Consider the following 19270-nt stretch of genomic DNA (forward strand, 5'->3'; position numbering starts at 1 on the left):
GAATATGGCGACCATTTCAATCTGTTTGTGGCGCTCCCCTGATGACCTGCTAAGTTTTGACATATTGACATGCATTGTTTCTTCACCATGTTGTTTTTACATGTAGTATGACCTCCTTGATCGAGGCTAGCGCGTTCCTAGGGAGCTCTATCTCGAATGTGGGATGGTAAGCCTTTTTCCTTCTTTTTACGTGGCACTTTGGGGGTTGTTTGCTGTGTATTGCTGTGCCCCCTGGTTTGCTTGCTTTTCATTGGCTCCTGTGTTTGCCACTAGCTTTTCCTTCATTTCTATTGGTTGTGGCACTATTTCCTACATTTACCATTGCTTGTTCCTTGTGTTTTTGCTCTTATCAGTGTTTCCCTGACCAAAGTACTGTCTTCATCCGCTTTGTCTTCGTATCTTCTTTTCTTAATTGAGTTGCTACTTTACTGATAGTGTGAACATCATGAAGGTATCGGAGCACGCTTCACAGGCAGGGAGAGATTAAGGGCATGATTACAACTTTGGCGGAGGGGCTTAATCCATCCCAAATGTGACAGATATCCTGCCTGCTGTATTACGAGCCCATTTTATCCTATGGAACTCGCAATTCCGGGGGCGGGATATCCGTCACATTTGGGACGGATTAACCCGCTACGCCAAAGTTGTAATCAGGCCCTAAGTGATTTTCCCAGAAACACTAGTTGTGCGTCACACGAGACTCAAACCTTGACCGCAACAGCACTCACCAGTGCCCCGGGCAAACACACACTCACCAGTCCCCATGGAGCCAAAGCAGGCACCCACTGTGGTGCTTCCTTTGTTGCGAAGGCCGGCGCTTCTTTTCTCTCCAGCATGCTTGCTTTCTTTTCATTCATCCTGTTTTGTCAGCTGGCGGACATATAATTCTTTTCCCTCTTTCTTTTCAATTACAAGCCTCCATTGTTTTGTTTTATTGTATGTTTCACAGTCCCAAATGCCACAATGGAACTGACTAGGTTTAAATGACAGTGTCTCAGAGGCATTAATCATTTCCACTCTCGCCCTCCGAGGTTTGAAACAGCCAACAGACTGCAAAGAATAAATTATAAAAAAGTATTGATTATTTTGATGACTGTGAGATTCAACTAAGTATTATTTTGCCTTCCAGTGGACCTATCAAGGCATTCAAATAGGGGCAGACTCGGCGGAGCTAAAAGCATGCTGAGTGGATCAGCCCTGAAATAAGGAGGAAATGTCTTTACATACAGTGTGTGAAGTAGAGTGCTCTGAAGCAAAAAGCCGAACACTTAAGTGCTATGCAAATTAGGCCCCAGTGACGGGGACATTGTTTGAAGTGATATGAGTATTGACTGTAGAAATGCCTTTCTTGTCTTATAGATTATCATGTGTCATATCAGATTCACTTTTCAGGCATGAATACATTAAAAACAAGCCCCACGGGTGGCCATCGTCCAATGTGGTGATGGTACACACAGTATAGCACACCAGCAGCCAACCTACTTGCAGGTGATGACGCAGAAAAAGAGGGTCCTACATATATTCATATATCATGTAACCAAAATCGTATAATGTAGTGTGATTTTAGTAAAGAAAATAATGTACGAGGGAAATTGTGCCCTCGGAGTAGTTCGCCAATATTATAGACGTGCTTTATTAATCATGAAGAATTGGAAAATGTAGTAATCTGTCATAATTGCAAATGTGTGCCATGAATTCTTATTGAAACTGTTTGTGCTTAGCTTAAATTTAGTAGAGGCTTTGGCCTAGTTGCCTGGTCTCAAATTCTAATTGCGTGGTTTTTCCTTGAACTAATGTAACATATATTCTTGCTTGAAGTTGTATTTTTCCAGTAGAGATGACTAATACACTTATCTCCAAGGTTTCGTGTTAGGCCGGTTTCATCCCCTCTGATCCAAGGTCAGTCTGCAGGTGCGGACAATGAGGGTACAGATATCAAAATAATTGGCGAACCTTGTTGCAACTTGTGTTCCAAGGCTCCAAGGACAATGTATGCATAAATGAGTACTAGGAGAAAGACATTTTCCATTGGTCAATTTGAAGCCATCCTATGAATCTTCCAATGGAAGACCCTGCAGAATTTGGAATGTTTCTTACTAAAACCCACTTGAGAAAGAGAAGTCAGCCATTTTCCTTGATGCCATCTTTGAAGCCAAAAGCCAGATGCAATCTTAGACGACATCTGGATACCCTTTTCTCTATTACTGAGAAAGAGACTTTGAGAATTCTCACCCTCGAAACTTTAACTTTAATTTACCCCGTCTTGCCCATGCAGTAACTTTGCCCCATTCTCCTTGCTGCTGCAAGGAAACTTGCCCTTAACTTTGCCCCTTTGAAATTCTGCCCATGCTGATCGAACCGGTACCTGAAGGACGAAGACTTTCTTGAATGCTGAATGTTATTGGTAATTATGAAAGGATAATTGTATTATGCATTGTGTTTTTCCTCTTAGGTACCAACTGCTATTTTGGTAGGGCCCAAGTAGAAGTTTCCCAAATTTGTGTTGACTAAATTCGTTTTGCATGAAGCCCCACATGCTAATGCTAATTAGAGGTTAGTCGAGGTATGCACTTGATGCACTATGTTGAATTGAAATCTTGTCATGCTGACCGATGTATGAAATTAGTCAAATACAGTTGCTTATATTAGTGATTTGCATTGCCAAAACTGAATGTATCATTATTCAGATTTTGCGTAGATTGCATTTCTTCTGTCGCTATGGACAGCTAGTAATGTACGTATACATATATCATTTGGTTTTGAGACTTATATACATTGTGTTAGCTTTGTTAATATAGGGAAATAAATTCACTAACTTTCAATAAACCGGTGTGGTTATTCATGACTGAAAGGTCATGGTGCGTCGAAATACCAACTGTTATTGATTGTGTTATTTCAATCTATTAATTGAGTATTGGCTATCGGTTACAACAGTTATTGATTATTGATTTAAGTAACCCGACTATTCGAGGATGAGGAGAGCCCAACTCGGCTAAAAGGTTCACCGACCTGCAACGTGTCCAGGTACAGGTAATTTACAAGGGCTGGACGCGTTACCAGTAGATGGTAGCAGAGATTGATGGTTTCGCCCTTTGGCATCCCATCCGACCAATAGACGGAGTTAAGTTAGAATTTTCTTTGATAAAACAAGTTGGAGAAATGATGATGCCCTAAGTCCTCAATGACTTTCCCTGGATCTCGGAGCTTGCTAATGAAGGGCATGGAGGTGTGAGAATGTTTTCGGCGTTTCTAGTGATGGTATGAGTGAAGTTAGGGTTTTGCGCTTGCACAGCTTATTGCCGCAGATGAATTGAGAAGTTTGTGAGGATTTTAGAGGAGTTACGAACTCCAGTTGAAGCTTTAGAGGAGTGTGACTCCAAAAGTGTGAGAGTAGGGAAGTCGTCGAACTTCACATGTGTGTGGCGCTTTGTGCACAAAAAATTGTCCAAGTGGTTGTTGATGTTGAGACGGGCCCTGCGAGGTCAAGAGACTCCGGAGTATGTTGAAAAGTGTATGAGACACTTGATTGATGTGGTAATCTGTTCAGTTTAGTAGGCTGATCGGGAGAGGTCAACAAATCGGTATGAATATTGAGGCATGAAAGAAAATTTTCGACTTTGAGATTTGACGAATTCTAAAGCGCGCTAGAATAGTTCATTGATCAGTTGAGAGTAAAGTTTGCGGGTCAAGATGTACTTGCGAAAGTGGGAGACCGAGAAAGATGGAATAACTGCAGAGGCTAGTGAAAAATCCCTAAGGTTTCTGAAGTGATTGTGTTACCCTTCCTGTAGTAAACCGACAGATTTGTTTTCTTCTTTTGGTTAGTGCTCACAATATTTTGCAGAAATTAGTTTTGAGTGAAGCCGAATGAAGGAGGACAGGCCGCGGGACTTTGTCAGCCGCAGTGTGTGAGTGTGACGTCACTAGGAGCCGCGCTGGGATAGGTTGGTTGGTGAGAAGGGTCGCGCACGGATTGGACGCAGTGCGTGAAGCGAAATTGGTGGGGAAAGGCAAGCGAAGAGCATTCTGGGAATTAAAGTCACTTATTGATTACTTTTTAGAAAAATAAAAGACAGAAAGATGACATTTTTCAAAGCATTTAAGAGTGCCATGAGGGGAGATGTTTACATTAAAGCAAATGTAGGAGAAGAAACACCACCTGAGGGTACACCAGCTTACATCGTAATTGAAGAAAAGGGTGTAGCACCATGTCTTTGGTTAAAGCAATGGTGCAAATTAACAGAGAAGCATGGAAGTGTAGCGTTCCCTATCCATGGGTCGTTTAACCTAAGGGTTTTGGAGAATTTAAGATTTGCGCTATACGACATGAAAGTACCTCCAAGGCCAGCACAGTTTGAGGCACTAGCAATTTGGGAGCTAATAGCTAGAAACCTACAATAAAAGAAATTTGAGACAAGAATAAGAAAAGTAGAAAAGACACTAGCGGATGCTAGATGGGATAGCACACAGAAGGTTTGGAGATCAGACGTACCACAGGGAATTAAATTGTTTCCAGCAATTACTGATGAAGCACAGACGGAAGGAAGGAAAGCTACCTATAAAACAAATAGGAGTCAGTCCAGAGATAGAGAAAATAACAGAAACTCGAAAAGGTCAGATGAGTCAGACGATGAGGAGTTTATTATACAATTGCTGAATGATCGCCCGCCACCATATGTGGAAAGCGAAAAAGGATCAAGCATTAGTACTGCCCCTCCAGAACCAACACAGGGTAATGTAACACCGAATTTGAGAATATCACAAAGGCAGAGCGGTCCCGACATGCCATTTTCACCACAAATACCACAAGTTCAGAGAATATATCCTGACGTGCCTAGATTGAAACCTGTCGATACTTATCAGCCTCAGGTTCAAAGACACTGCTGTGATGAGCATAACTTGGGAACAACTTCTGGCTTAGGGGCTCAGGGAGGACAGAGTTACCAAAGACCGACGTTGATTCAAGCCGAATCAACACAATTTTTGATGCCTCAAAAACAGGCACAAGAAGTGCCGAGGTACACTCTAGTAACAGAAAACCAATCAGGTATGCCAGCAATGATGAACCATAATGTGGGGATTAACATGCCACAGAATTCAGGGAGCAGACAGAATCCAGATGCAATATCTCTGCCTATCACCGTGGGTCCGCCAGTACCACTATGTATACAGGCAAACCCAAACGTATGCGATCAAGGGGTAATGACACAAAGTGAGACAGGGAGAAGATGCATAGAAAATACTACAGAAACAACTCCGATAGCAACATTGCCAAATGGATCTGGGTCGTTGTCGGAATTTAGTCCTATTCCAATTTGTGCTCCGTCGACTGTGGTAAGGTCAAGTCCACCGCTATTAATACCGTTAACTTCTAAGACTGAAACGTTACCGCAACCATCAGTAGCAGTTGATGTAAGCGCTACATTGATGGGACTGAATGCACAACAGCTAACACAATGGTTCAACAGCCTGAACTCCCCACAGAGTACATCCAGCGGAAAGGGAGAAGAATACCTGAATAAAATAAGATTGGGCATGGAGGCAGATGAACTAGTAGAGGGAACAATGGGTCTGAACAGGTTAGAGTCATACACAGAAGAAGAGTTGAGATACATGTGCCCCAGGATTACAAGAGAAGTGAGCAACATACATAAGAAGTTACAAGAAATTGCAGACAGAAACAAGATCGATATAGGTAAGACCAAACACTTGAGCAGAAGCTACAGGTTAGACTTCGAGACAAAAGATTTTGAACGCATGAGATCGGCAGGGATGAAAATGCACCTCAAGGAGATACTGCAGAGCGCGCAGGTCTGGAGATGCCTAGATAAGTGGGAAAGCAGGTGGTATAAGAAAAAGGACAAAAAGAAGGAAAGTACCCCAGATTGGAACGAGAAGGCACAACCAAATGATGATCTGATAACCATGTTGCCCATGAGAGAGACGGCAGGGGGAAAACTTGTACATGTACCATGGCACAGGTGCGATATTCAATCCTTTACGGATGATTTCCCCAAATTGAGGGAGAAACAGATTGAATGGTATCAACAGACAGATAGATTTGTGAAACTCGCAAAATGTCTCTGGGAAGACCTGAATACCTTGTTTGAAATAGTGGTTCCGGCAGATTTATGGGAAGACTGTAAAAGAGCTGTAGGTTGGCCGACGAGTGAACCAGAAAGAGATAGGGACACAGGTGCACCATCGCCTACGGTAATGAGTTTATACCATAAGGTGATCGAGCACTTGAAAACCAAGGTTGCGTCGAAAAATGTGGATTGGCAGAGGATTGACAGAACAGCACAAGAGGCTAAAGAATCGATACATGCGTACTATGAGAGATTGTTGAAAGCGTTTAAAAATTACAGTGGCACGGAGACGATTGAGGCAAAGGACATGCTCCATTTCGTGTTCAGGTTTGTGGAAGGGCTGAGACCCGAGGTCAGTCAGATGATTAAAATGCATTTGATTTGTTGGCAGTCAAAGTCGATCGATGAAGTGTTAAACTATGCAAAGTACTGCAGTGATGAGATTGAGACAAAACAGAAAAAGTTGAAAGAAAAGGTGATGGTGATGCAGCTTAGAGCAGCTCAGACAGGCTTGCAAGGTTTGTAAGGTTTTCAACAACAGATGCCGCAGCAGCAACAGCAGGGAAATGCTATGTTTCAGCCGCAGATGAGAGGCAGAGGTCGAGGTGGTTTTGTGAATAATGGTCCTGGCATAAATACTGTTATGATTCCAAATGGTATACAGGCAATGAAGAAGGTGATGCCATGTCACACGTGCGGAATCATCGGGCATTGGAAACAGGAGTGCCCAATGATGGTGCAGGAAGGTGTAGGTCAGCAAAACAATGATGTTTAATGCATTTCAGAATATGAGAGGACCGAAATTGAGGGGTCCAAATCCAAATTTTCAGAATAATATGAATCAGATGCAGGGTTTACAACCCATACAACCGCAACAGGTGCAAATGCCCGGTGCGCAAATGGTGCAGTTGCAGCCAATGCAACAGCAGTTTCCCATGGTACCTAATCAGCAAATGCAAATACCCTTAGCACCAATGAATCAGCAACAAGTAATGCTTCCACAACAGGTCACGGGTCAAGTGATGAACCAAAATGACACAGCACACCAATTCCCTTTACACCGTGAGGATGGAATAAACGATGTATGGGAGAGTGAAAGTTCAGATGAGGAGGGAAATTGTATGCTTGCAGCATCTTTGGAAGTTGATCAAAAGGGTCCGTATGTGGAAGGAAGAGTTATGGGTCATCGCGTTTCATTCTTGGTTGACACGGGAGCTACACGCTCTACTGTTAGGAGCATCGAAGTACCAAACCTGCCACTTTCAGGGAGAACAGTTCAAGTAGTGGGAGTGGCAAATAGGTACCTGACGAACCCAATCACAGATCCAGTGCAAGTCAGGATTGGTAACTATCAAGGGTCACATAAATTCGTGGTGTGTGACTCAAGCCCGATATCACTGTTAGGGAGAGACCTATTGTGCAAATTAGGATGTTTGATTATGTGTTCAAATGATGGAATTAAAATCCAGACAAACAGTGATGGGGAAGAAGAGGACAGTGTAGGAGGGGACGAAGTGGAAACTGTCAATGAGGAGTATCCCCTGATTACTCTTTACCCAATGCTCACTGAAGCAGATATTCCTGCTGAGTTACAGGAAAAAGTCGGAAAAGAAGTGTGGGATATGACAGGGAAAGAAGTAGGATTGGTCAAAGGAGTAGAACCAGTGAAAGTGACTGTAAAACCCAATTTAACTTTTCCTCAGACCCTACAATACCATATGGCGCAAGACACCCTCATGAAAGTAGCCCAACTCATTGATGAGTTCGTAAAACAGGGAGTACTAAAAGAAGTGTTAAGCAGTCCATGTAATTCACCAATTATGGGACTGATAAAACCGAGTGGAAAGGTCCGGATTGTTCAGGATTTGAGGAAGATAAATGACATAATAGTCAAATGTTGTCCCATAGTACAATATCCAGCTGTGATAATGTTTCAAGTTCCCTGTGATGCTGAGTGGTTCTCAGTCATCGACTTGTCACAAGCATTCTTTTCTGTGCCTCTTCATGAGGACAGCCAATTTCTCTTTTGTTTCAAATTCCTGGACAGGGTCTACAGTTGGTGTCGAATTCCTCAAGGGTTTTCGGAGTCACCATCAATTTTCAATCAGATTCTAAAGAAAGATTTGGAATCGTTGGAGTTACCATTCAAGTCTACCCTAGTTCAGTACATTGACGATTTGCTAATCGCATCTAAGACAGAAAGTGACTGTACAGCAGATACCATTGCCCTATTGAACAATTTGGGAAGGAACGGACACAAAGTGTCCCCTTCTAAATTACAATTCTGCCAGAAGAAAGTGAAATATTTGGGTCACCAAATAGAGAAAGGGTCGCGAAGAATTATGAAAGAAAGAATAACAAGTGTACTTCAGATGAGTCCACCGAAGATGAGAAGAGAGGTGAGGAAGTTTTTGGGAATGGTGAACTATTGTCGCCAATGGATTCCCAATTTCTAGACTCTAGCAAAACCTTTACTGAAACTGACCCAGAAAGATGCGCTGGATGAAATAGAGTTGAAAGGAGATGAGATGGATGCTTTTATTGAATTAAAGGAATGCATGTGCAGGGCTCCAGCGTTAGGTATGCCTGATTACACAAAGCCTTTCACATTGTTTTGTCATGAACGTGATGCATGTTCCTTGTCTGTCTTGACTCAAGCCCATGGTGGCATTAACAGACCAGTGGCATATTTTTCAGCTACTTTGGATGCGGTCGCAGCAGCACTGCCAGGGTGCTTGCGTGCCGTAGCAGCAGTTGGTATCAGCCTAACCCAGAGTGAAGGAATAGTGATGGGACATCCTTTAACAGTCATGGTCCCTCACTCAGTCAAGATACTTTTGACACGTTCCTGAACACAGCACATGACTGGTGCTAGGCTTACAAGGTACGAGACAATAATTTTGGTTTCACCAAATGTGCAGCTGAAAAGGTGCACTACGTTGAATCCAGCAACCTTGTTTCCCAGTGAGAATGTCGAAATTGAGAACGCTGAAGACGTCGAGCACGACTGTCTTCAGGTGACTGAATTTTGTACAAAACCAAGACCTGATATCAAAGACACCCGGTTGGAAGAAAATGATCAAGTCCTTTTTGTCGATGGTTCATGTTTAAGAGATGCACTGGGAATATTGAAAGCAGGATATGCTGTATGTACGATAACAGGTGTTCTGGAAGCATCTTGGCTTCAAGGAGTTTACTCCGCACAAGTAGCAGAATTGGTAGCACTTACTAGAGCTTGCCAACTTTCCGCATTGATGAAAGTCACCATTTATACTGACAGTCAGTACGGATTTGGAATAGTGCATGACTTTGGACAGTTGTGGTCACAGAGAGGCTTCATGACTTCTTCAGGATCACCAGTGAAAAATGGTGAAAGAATAAGAGAGTTGTTACATGCCATCCAATTACCAGGAGAAGTAGCAGTGGTAAAATGCAGTTCACACTCGAAATCACAGGATTACATTTCTTTGGGAAATGGATATGCAGATCAAGTCGCAAGGTTTTGCGCATTGAACTGTATATTGCTCAGAGATGAATGGAACTTGATAAATGAGCCAGAACATGAACCAAGCGAAGCCTTTTGTAGTGTGGTTAGTTTTACGTATCCTTTGCGCATTAGCTTCAGGCTTTAGGCCTTTGTGCACTTTGCCCTGGATGTATTTCATTCATTTGCTTGCAGCTTAGAGCCTCTGTGCACTTTGCTCTAAATGCTTTTTATTAGGCTTCGTACTGTTATTTTTCAAATAGCCAGTTCTACTGTCTTGTTTTTTATTCATATCACACTGTTTAGCCTACTTCAGCACTGGAGTTCTCCATAACACATTCACTCTGTGCTTCAGTCAAGGATACAGTCTGGTATATTGCCGATAGACGTGGTAGGAGTTTAGTCTTTGGCATTCCTGCGTAGGGACATTTTGTGATCACGCTGACATGTTAGTTATAAAAACACTTCCTTGTCCCAATACACGCAGAGGGAGATTCTGACCAGGGAACCACAACTAGACGCTGACTGCCTCGTTGCAGATGCTGAACCAGATCAGGCCTTTGCTCAGGTATGAGGGCTGATGTCTCCCCAGTGATTCAGAAAGGCAAGCTAGAAGCTTAACATGCTGTGCTCAAAATAGATCAAGCAGAGGGAGAGTAGAAACTAATAGACACGATGATAGCTTTGTTCTTATGTTTTACTCTCCTGGTGACTATTTCAATCCTATTGTGTTGTTTGGTTCTGGTTATTGCGGCTCATGCCTTATTATCTAAAATACAGTTGTTTTATTAAATCATTATATGAAACTTATACTGTCTTTGTCATTTGTATTTGAGATCATACTGTAAATGAGAGAGTTGGTTTGGATCTGAGTGACCACGACTTCCCTGAGAAGTTCCCAAGATGTCATGCTCTCGGCTGCCCAATCATCTCTTCCCCGTGGGAGAAATGAGGCACTGCTAGTTAGCCGGAGCAAAAACCGGATTTAGGGTGACAGAGTTCTTTACACGTGGGTCAGACTCAGTCCCCCACACCGTTATCGATCCTACTGCCTAGAAATCCAGTAGTCTCATTTAGAATAATGAGAGCCCACACGACACTTTGCTTTAAAGGTTGTAGATACAATAGATGAATTGAAGACTTTATAGAACGATGTTAGTGAGGATGAGAAACTCTCATGGAGCAAATTACAATGTGTAAGGAAACCAGATGATTTGTGGGTCTCAAGTGAAGGGAAATTGGTTCTGCCAAACAGTCTGTTGACGCAATTGGCCAGGTTCTACCATGGGCAGGCTCATCTTGGAAGGGACGCCATGGTCAGGCTATTCAAAACTGATTGGTTTAACCCCAAATTCCGTCAAGTTGCTGAAGCAGTTTGCCACTGTTGCGTCATTTGTCAACAAATGAACGCAGGGAAAGGAACAGTAGTAAATTTGAGCCACATTGGGAGTGCTGGAAGTCCATTCAGCAGGATGCAAATGGATTTTATCGAAATGCCTGTGAATGGAGGCTTGAAGTATGTGTTGGTGATTGTGTGTATTTTTAGTCACTGGATTGAAGCATACCCCACATGTAGAAATGACAGTCTCACAGTTGCCAAACTACTTTTGAGGGAACTAATACCACGATTCGGATTCCCGATCTCTTTAGAATCAGATAGGGAAAGTCACTTCAATAACGAGGTAATAAAATTACTGTGTGCAGCGCTGAACATTGAGCAAAAGTTGCATTGTAGCTACCGCCCTGAAGCCTCAGGTCTAGTGGAGCAAATGAATGGCACATTGAAGTCAAGGATGGCGAAAATATGTGCATCAACAAACTTGAAATGGCCTGACGCATTGCCCTTGGTATTAATGTCTATGAGAAACACCCCTGATAGGAAAACTGGACTGTCCCCGCACAAGATCCTCATGGGCAGGGCCATGAGACTTCCAGCAGTTCCTGCAAATGCCCTTTTGAATATTACAGATTATATGGTGTTGGACTACTGCAAAGGTCTAGCTGATGTGGTGCGCTCTTTTTCTCACCAGGTGGAGGCAACCACCTTGCCACCGATCCAAGGTCCAGGACACGCCATGAAAGAAGGCGACTGGGTCGTGATAAAGAAGCACGTGAGGAAGTCGTGTCTGGAACCTCGTTGGAAAGGGCCTTTCCAAGTGATTCTGACGACTACTACCGCTGTGAAGTGTGCGGGAGTTCCCAACTGGATTCACGCCAGTCACACGAAAAGGGTGACGTGCCCCACAGAAGAGGAAGTTGAAGCACTGAAATCACCAGTGACTGACAAGAAAGTACCAGGCACCGAGACAAAGCAACGAGAACCTTGAGGTGAACAAGCAGAATTAGAGGAGGGAGAGATACTCTCTGAAGGAAGAAACAGCCGATCCATTTGAGGAGAACGGAGGAGAGACATCAGAAAGTGACGGAGACCCTGAGGGTGACAAGGAGCCTGCAACAAGTGAAGAAGCAGGAGAGCCTGAGCAGAGGAGGGCTTTCCCAGAAGCAGACGATACAGGAAAAGAAAAGGAAAATCTGATCGACCTCCTGGAGGAAGAAAAAGAGGAGGGACAAAGTGAAATCGCTCAACCCCTTCCGAAACCGGTTGCAGGTCCATCAGGTGAAAACAGTGAGAAACGGAGGCAAAGTATATCACCAGTAAAACTAAGGACTAAAGAAATACCAAATGAGAATGAAGAGCCAAAGTTGAAAGAGAAAAGAAAAGAAGTGTCTGTCGCAATAGCAACACCAAATGAAGAGAAAGACCTGACCAAGGAAGAAAGCACCCGTGAGAGAGAATCAAAGGGAGATGCAAAATTGAAAAGAAAAAGAATACCGAGTATAAGGTATTCTGGTCCGGAGTGGGCATACATAGCCACTAACGATTGGTCAGACGAATTCCTATCTCTCAGTCTCGAGAACGAAGAGGCAGAACTTCACTTTGGCACTTGAGAAGTGAAACTCCATGAACTTTACCGAATAAGACATTGATAACCTGATTGACTTTTAAACTAGCTAAGACATTGCTAAACTTGATTGACTTTGAAACCGATTTTGAGACAAAGCTGCTAACCGATAAAAGACTAAGCTGCTAAAGGAAACTGTGTGAACATTGAACTAGTTCAGCTTTGTATATATCTGCAAATCCGATTTGATAAAGTGTCTTCAACTTTCTGATTCTATACAGATCATGACATGCTACACTACACAGGGGTATAAAATGAAGTGTTGTAAATACGTGTGTATAGGTCTAATAACTGCATGTGTACTAATCATTGTGGCAATAGTTCTTGGAATACATGGGAAGGATGAGAAAGGGACGAATTATGCTTTTACTTCTAGACCTATTACTACTACTGAACTAACAGCTTTCAAGAGACTTGAACAAGAAGAAAGACATCTGCATGATAAAAAGGAACTTTCGTCTAATGTTTTCTATCGCTTGCTGAGTGAGTATGTTGAGACCATGGATGCGAAAGATTGTTATGTGTGCACACAAATACCTACCTCAGTAGTGGAAGGGGTGACGTATCATAGCATGCCTCTTACGTATGGAATTACATGTAGTATAATGATGTCCAGATTTTATGGTCAGCAGTACATTCATTATTTTTACTCTAATTATGATGTTACATTTGCATATGTCCCCATAATCGAGTACCTGAGTAAAGTAGCCAGAGATTATTATATAAAATTGATGAGAGGCTTCTTTGAGCCGTTGTCACCTTTTCACACAGCTCACGCACATAGGGAGAACCTTACGTGCTTGCTTTCACCGCTGGAGATATACTTTTTAGACCGCACTGACGATAGGAGGAAAGAAATGAAGGAGGAATTAGAAAGGGAATTACATAAAAGGACATCTGTAGATAACTATGCTTTTGCCGCGATAAAGACACAAGGGAAAATAGCTTTAGATACATTACACGTAGGGAGATTCTGTATACATAGACATAAATCATATTATGACACAGTTTTTGTGGGAACGAGTGAATGTAAACATACATTTTTGTTTTAACCTAAATGGACGTTCATGCTGAATGGACAAGACCCAGTTATTCCAGGGGTTTATTACATTTGTCGACTTAACGCCTATTATCGTCTTCCTAAAGGATGGTATGGGAGATGTTATTTGGGAATAGTGTTCCCAAAGATTTACCAACTAGACGACTTAAAGAAATTTCCAAAGCTGTCTAAATCACATCATGTTCAGAAGAGAGAGATAGCTTCTGGTGTGGTAAGAGATATATTTGGAGCAATGATTCCTTCAGTGGGAGCCATATTGAATTCAATCAAAATACGAAAGTTGTCTACTATTGTGGATAACATGTTGACAAAATTCTCAGGAGCTATAATCCTGATGGATACTGAACTTGCTGCAGAAACAGCTATGACTCTTCAAAATCGGCTTGCCTTAGACATTCTTTTAGCAAAGGATGGCGGCGTTTGCAAAATGCTTGGTACACGTCACTGTTGTACATATATACCGGACAGCAGTGGGCGAATTAGAAAGATGCTTACAAACTTAACTAACGAAAGTACAGATTTGAAGGAATTGAAAGAACCGGCAGTATGGGAGAAGGTTGGAAAAGGATTTGTTTCGGTGGGAAATTGGCTCAGCAACGTTTGGAACGGATTATTACTGAAAATAGTAAAGGGAATATTAATAATATTAATTTGTGTATTAGGCATTTGGGGAATATGGAAAGCTATCAAAATGTTAAAAGCAAGGAACAAAAGGAAAAGAGAAGAGAAAATAGAGAACAAAATAGTAGAAATATACAGAGAAAAATCAAAGGGAACCAAAAGAAAGAGGGAATTGACTGAAGTGCCAAATTACTAGAACAGAATTTTAATGGAATAAAATTTGTGGGAAGATTTGATGTGATGACATAATTAGTCATCAGAGGAGGGATTGATGACGCAGAAAAAGAGGGTCCTACATATATTCATATATCATGTAACCAAAATCGTATAATGTAGTGTGATTTTAGTAAAGAAAATAATGTACGAGGGAAATTGTGCCCTCGGAGTAGTTCGCCAATATTATAGACGTGCTTTATTAATCATGAAGAATTGGAAAATGTAGTAATCTGTCATAATTGCAAATGTGTGCCATGAATTCTTATTGAAACTGTTTGTGCTTAGCTTAAATTTAGTAGAGGCTTTGGCCTAGTTGCCTGGTCTCAAATTCTAATTGCGTGGTTTTTCCTTGAACTAATGTAACATATATTCTTGCTTGAAGTTGTATTTTTCCAGTAGAGATGACTAATACACTTATCTCCAAGGTTTCGTGTTAGGCCGGTTTCATCCCCTCTGATCCAAGGTCAGTCTGCAGGTGCGGACAATGAGGGTACAGATATCAAAATAATTGGCGAACCTTGTTGCAACTTGTGTTCCAAGGCTCCAAACACAATGTATGCATAAATGAGTACTAGGAGAAAGACATTTTCCATTGGTCAAATTGAAGCCATCCTATGAATCTTCCAATGGAAGACCCTGCAGAATTTGGAATGTTTCTTACTTAAACCCACTGGACAAAGAGAAGTCAGACATTTTCCTTGATGCCATCTTTGAAGCCAAAAGCCAGACGCCATCTTAGACGACATCTGGATACCCTTTTCTCTATTACTGAGAAAGAGACTTTGAGAATTCTCACCCTAGAGACTTTAACTTTAATTTACCCCGTCTTGCCCATGCAGTAACTTTGCCCCATTCTCCTTGCTGCTGCAAGGAAACTTGCCCTTAACTTTGCCCCCTTGAAATTCTGCCCATGCTGATTGAACCGGTACCTGAAGGATGAAGACTTTCTTGAATGCTGAATGTAATTGGTAATTATGAAAGGATAATTGTATTATGCATTGTGTTTTTTCTCTTAGGTAACAACTGCTATTTTGATAGGGCCCAAGTAGAAGTGTCCCAAATTTGTGTTGACTAAATTAGTTTTGCATGAAGCCCCACATGCTGATGCTAATTAGAGGTTAGTCGAGGTATGCACTTGATGCACTATGTTGAATTGAAATCTTGTCATGCTGACCGATGTATGAAATTAGTCAAATACAGTTGCTTATATTAGTGATTTGCATTGCCATAACTGAATGTATCATTATTCAGATTTTGCATAGATTGCGTTTCTTCCGTCGCTATGGACAGCTAGGAATGTACGTATACATATATCATTTGGTTTTGAGACTTATATACATTGTGTTAGCTTTGTTAATGTAGGGAAATAAATTCACTAACTTTCAATAAACCGGTGTGGTTATTCATGACTGAAAGGTCATGGTGCGTCGAAATACCAACTGTTATTGATTCCTAATGTGTTATTTCGATCTATTAATTGAGTAATGGCTATCGGTTACAACAGTTATTGATTATTGATTTAAGTAACCCGACTATTCGAGGATGAGGAGAGCCCAACTCGGCTAAAAGGTTCACCGACCTCCAACGTGTCCAGGTACAGGTAATTTACAAGGGCTGGACGCGTTACAACAGGCTGGTCACCTGCTCTGAGAACAGTAACCATTTAGGCATAAACTTATCAATACATAGCTGGCAGATGGTACAGTGGAGTCACTAGTTTCTTTTTGGGGATTTCATTGTTCCTTATTCTCTCCTTCCTGTCTCCCTGTTTGGAGAGCGAGTTCACGCTCTGCTCCCAAAACAACCCATTTGTAATCAACGGGGGCAAGTCACGTGGAATAGTCAGAGGTCATTCTTTTGTTATTTGTAGGTTGCCCAATGCACCAAGGAACCTTTGAAATACTTGTGTAAGTATCAACCGTGGGTGACATTTTTGTTTTTTATTAATCACATGGTTGATTCATTTACTGGTAGCTACTGGGAAACTATAGTGTTTCATTTATTTTTGGAAACAACCGTGCTTTGGAACGTGTCCTTGTTTGTTGATGTTGCCTAGAACACTTGTCGGTGTTGCATACCGTTACTTTTAGGTGTGCTTGTGGCAAGTGCACATGCAGCAGAGTAGGGAGAAAGTAGAGGCCGGAGGTCACTGGGGGCAGAAAGACAGCTATACTGTCCCCATTTTTACTTAATATCATAATGTGGTCCCTTACAAAATTACCCCACAAAGCCAGGGCTTGCTTCTGTGTACATGGATAACACCCAATTGACCTTTGGGTTCTTTCATAACTCGCAGCAGGGGGTCCAGTTGTACAGCACTCATCAGTTGATTATTTCTCACTCACTAATGGTATGGTGCTTACTACACCTGGAGGTGTTGTAAAAAATATGCATTTATGTATACTCTGGGTAATACTAAAATCTATATTTTAAAAGCACCATTTTATCTTTAAACATTTTACGAATTTTGTAGCAGTCTATCTTATACTGTGTGTAATACAAATGTAAAATAATGAATTACATATTCACAGTGCTTTCTGTCAAAGATTTGTCACAGGCTGTGACCTCATAGCACTAAAAATGCTCACGAACCTAATCTGACATCAAAAATAATATGAATCACATAGGCTAACCTAATGCATTTACCAATGCTTGTTAATGATATCTATCACTTGCATTCTTGTTTACGTAGCCTCAACACACTGGGAGTTAGGGACTTTCAAAATCGTGTCTTTTTTTTAATGAAAGTGGGGGCAATTCGTTTTTTTTTCATGCCCTCTTTGGGCTTCGGTTAAAAAGTCAACCCATTCCCTCGCTGAGATGCTTCCGATGTTTAACACAAAGTACCACTTTTCATGCTTGCTTACAATAATCCAGAATTCTTTTACATTGGTAGATTTACTTGGTATAAGCATGCCCACGATTTACCATTTTATGTCTTCTTGCCACGCATATCTGTTTTTTGTATTTTTTCTGTAGGGCTGTGATTTAACTGTAAAAATGCAGAGTTGCCAGTTTAATTCTTTCTCGATTGACCATATAACAATCAACAGTTTTATCACAATGTTGCTGGCTAAAAAGCCATGCCATTTCAGCTGTTTTAGGTCAACTGTTATGGTGGCTTCTCCTGGGTCGAGTCCCTTTACATGCAGAGCTCCTTTATCAAGTAACTGCAAAATCTGTGGACAATTATCGCTTTCAGGGCATTGGTTGATCTTAAAAGATTTAGAATATTTATACAGAGGGAGCTAAGGAGGGGGTAGTCTACTATGCCTGTGATTTCACTGAAGAATGAGTGCAGGCTGGGGGTTGGTCCTCATTTAACTTTCTGTTGAATCCACTGTTTGTCCTGAAAAAGCACTGTATCATCTTTGTAAGGGTAGTTAAAAAGAATCATATTAAATTCGCCTGGTAATAATATTTGGGCACTGCCATATTTTTTGGTGAAGGTCTGTGATTAATGTTTGAAGTTTTGAAATTATCAGACCTTTCATTATTTGAAGTGGATTAATATAAATGTTTATGATTATGAGTGATTCTTGCCAATACTACAACCACTTTTTCTATTTGCACTGCCAGGACCAATGGTTCTAGGTAATATATTTGATTATTTTTTTTCTAAATTCAATGAGATATTAATCGCTAGGCCCACTTTAGGCCTGCCTTTTGACTTTGTTTTTTGTGTCAAGGTAGTGAATTCTATATATCGAGTTAATGGGGAGGAGGTCGGGCTCCATGTTTCCTGCAAGATGGCATCATTAAATTGTCGCCAGTAACCTATTTCCTTAGGGTCATTCACTAGGTGTTTAATGGGCACATTATAGGCCAATTGATGGATTTGGTGATGACTTGGCTGAGAGTCAGTTTCCAGGCCTACTTCTTACTACAGAAGACAACCATGTCCAATCCACCTGTTGGCCAGTTTGATGGTCAATACCTTTACAATTCCCTTGGCTTTCTTGATGCAACAATGGGTTGCACAGGTGCACAGCAGGGTTACTCCTTGAGCTACCTCCTATAGGATTTTTCAAAATGAAGAGGGACTTTTATAGGGGAGATTAGCATTTGGTCCGACAAATAGCTATAAGGAGTAACCGTTTGGTAGATACTTGTGATATTTATACCCCATCTTCTAAATGATTCTTTCTCTTGGATCACTTGAAATGACTGTTCAGCAGTGGACAATGTTCCTAGTGTTGGCTCATATAATTGTGAGTCCCAAAGGGGGAGAAATTAAATGCCTTCAATTTCAGCACTTTATAGGTGTGCCAAAGGTGCATGACTCTTTAAAAGCTTCATATTTCCCCAGTTTCGGTTGTCATTGGGACCCTCGAGGTTTAATCAGGATAGATCAATAACTTATTGTCTTGGAAGGGGATACAGCTGTTGGTGGAGGCTCTCCTGGATATTGTTTACATATCCTGATGTTGAGGCATGTTGACATTTATTTCCTGAAGTCTTGTTTTAGGCTTTGTTTTCATTTTTTAGCACACTTGCCTACTCCGGCACAGCTATAGTTGTTTTTGCCACACACTTGGTCTTTCGACCTAGTGAGGTTTTCAACTATATTTATGGATGGTGAACTTACAGCTATGAGATTCATGTCTCCAGATGCAACAGAGGAAGGATTTCTAACTGGATCTACACTGACTACCTCATCTTCATTAAACCTTTCTAGGGAGCACAAGCAGCTGACTGTTGCTTCTTTCTCTGCATTTTACTCTGCGTTATTGTTATTGCCTAGAATCCTACTTGCAATTTTGCCTGGTGATACGTTCACATTCTTGATGTTCAACCTGACCTGGATGTTGGGCGAGCACATCCAGTTTTTTGCTGA

The sequence above is a fragment of the Pleurodeles waltl genome, chromosome 4_1 (genome assembly GCF_031143425.1).
Source record: "Pleurodeles waltl isolate 20211129_DDA chromosome 4_1, aPleWal1.hap1.20221129, whole genome shotgun sequence".
NCBI lineage: Eukaryota > Metazoa > Chordata > Amphibia > Caudata > Salamandridae > Pleurodeles > Pleurodeles waltl.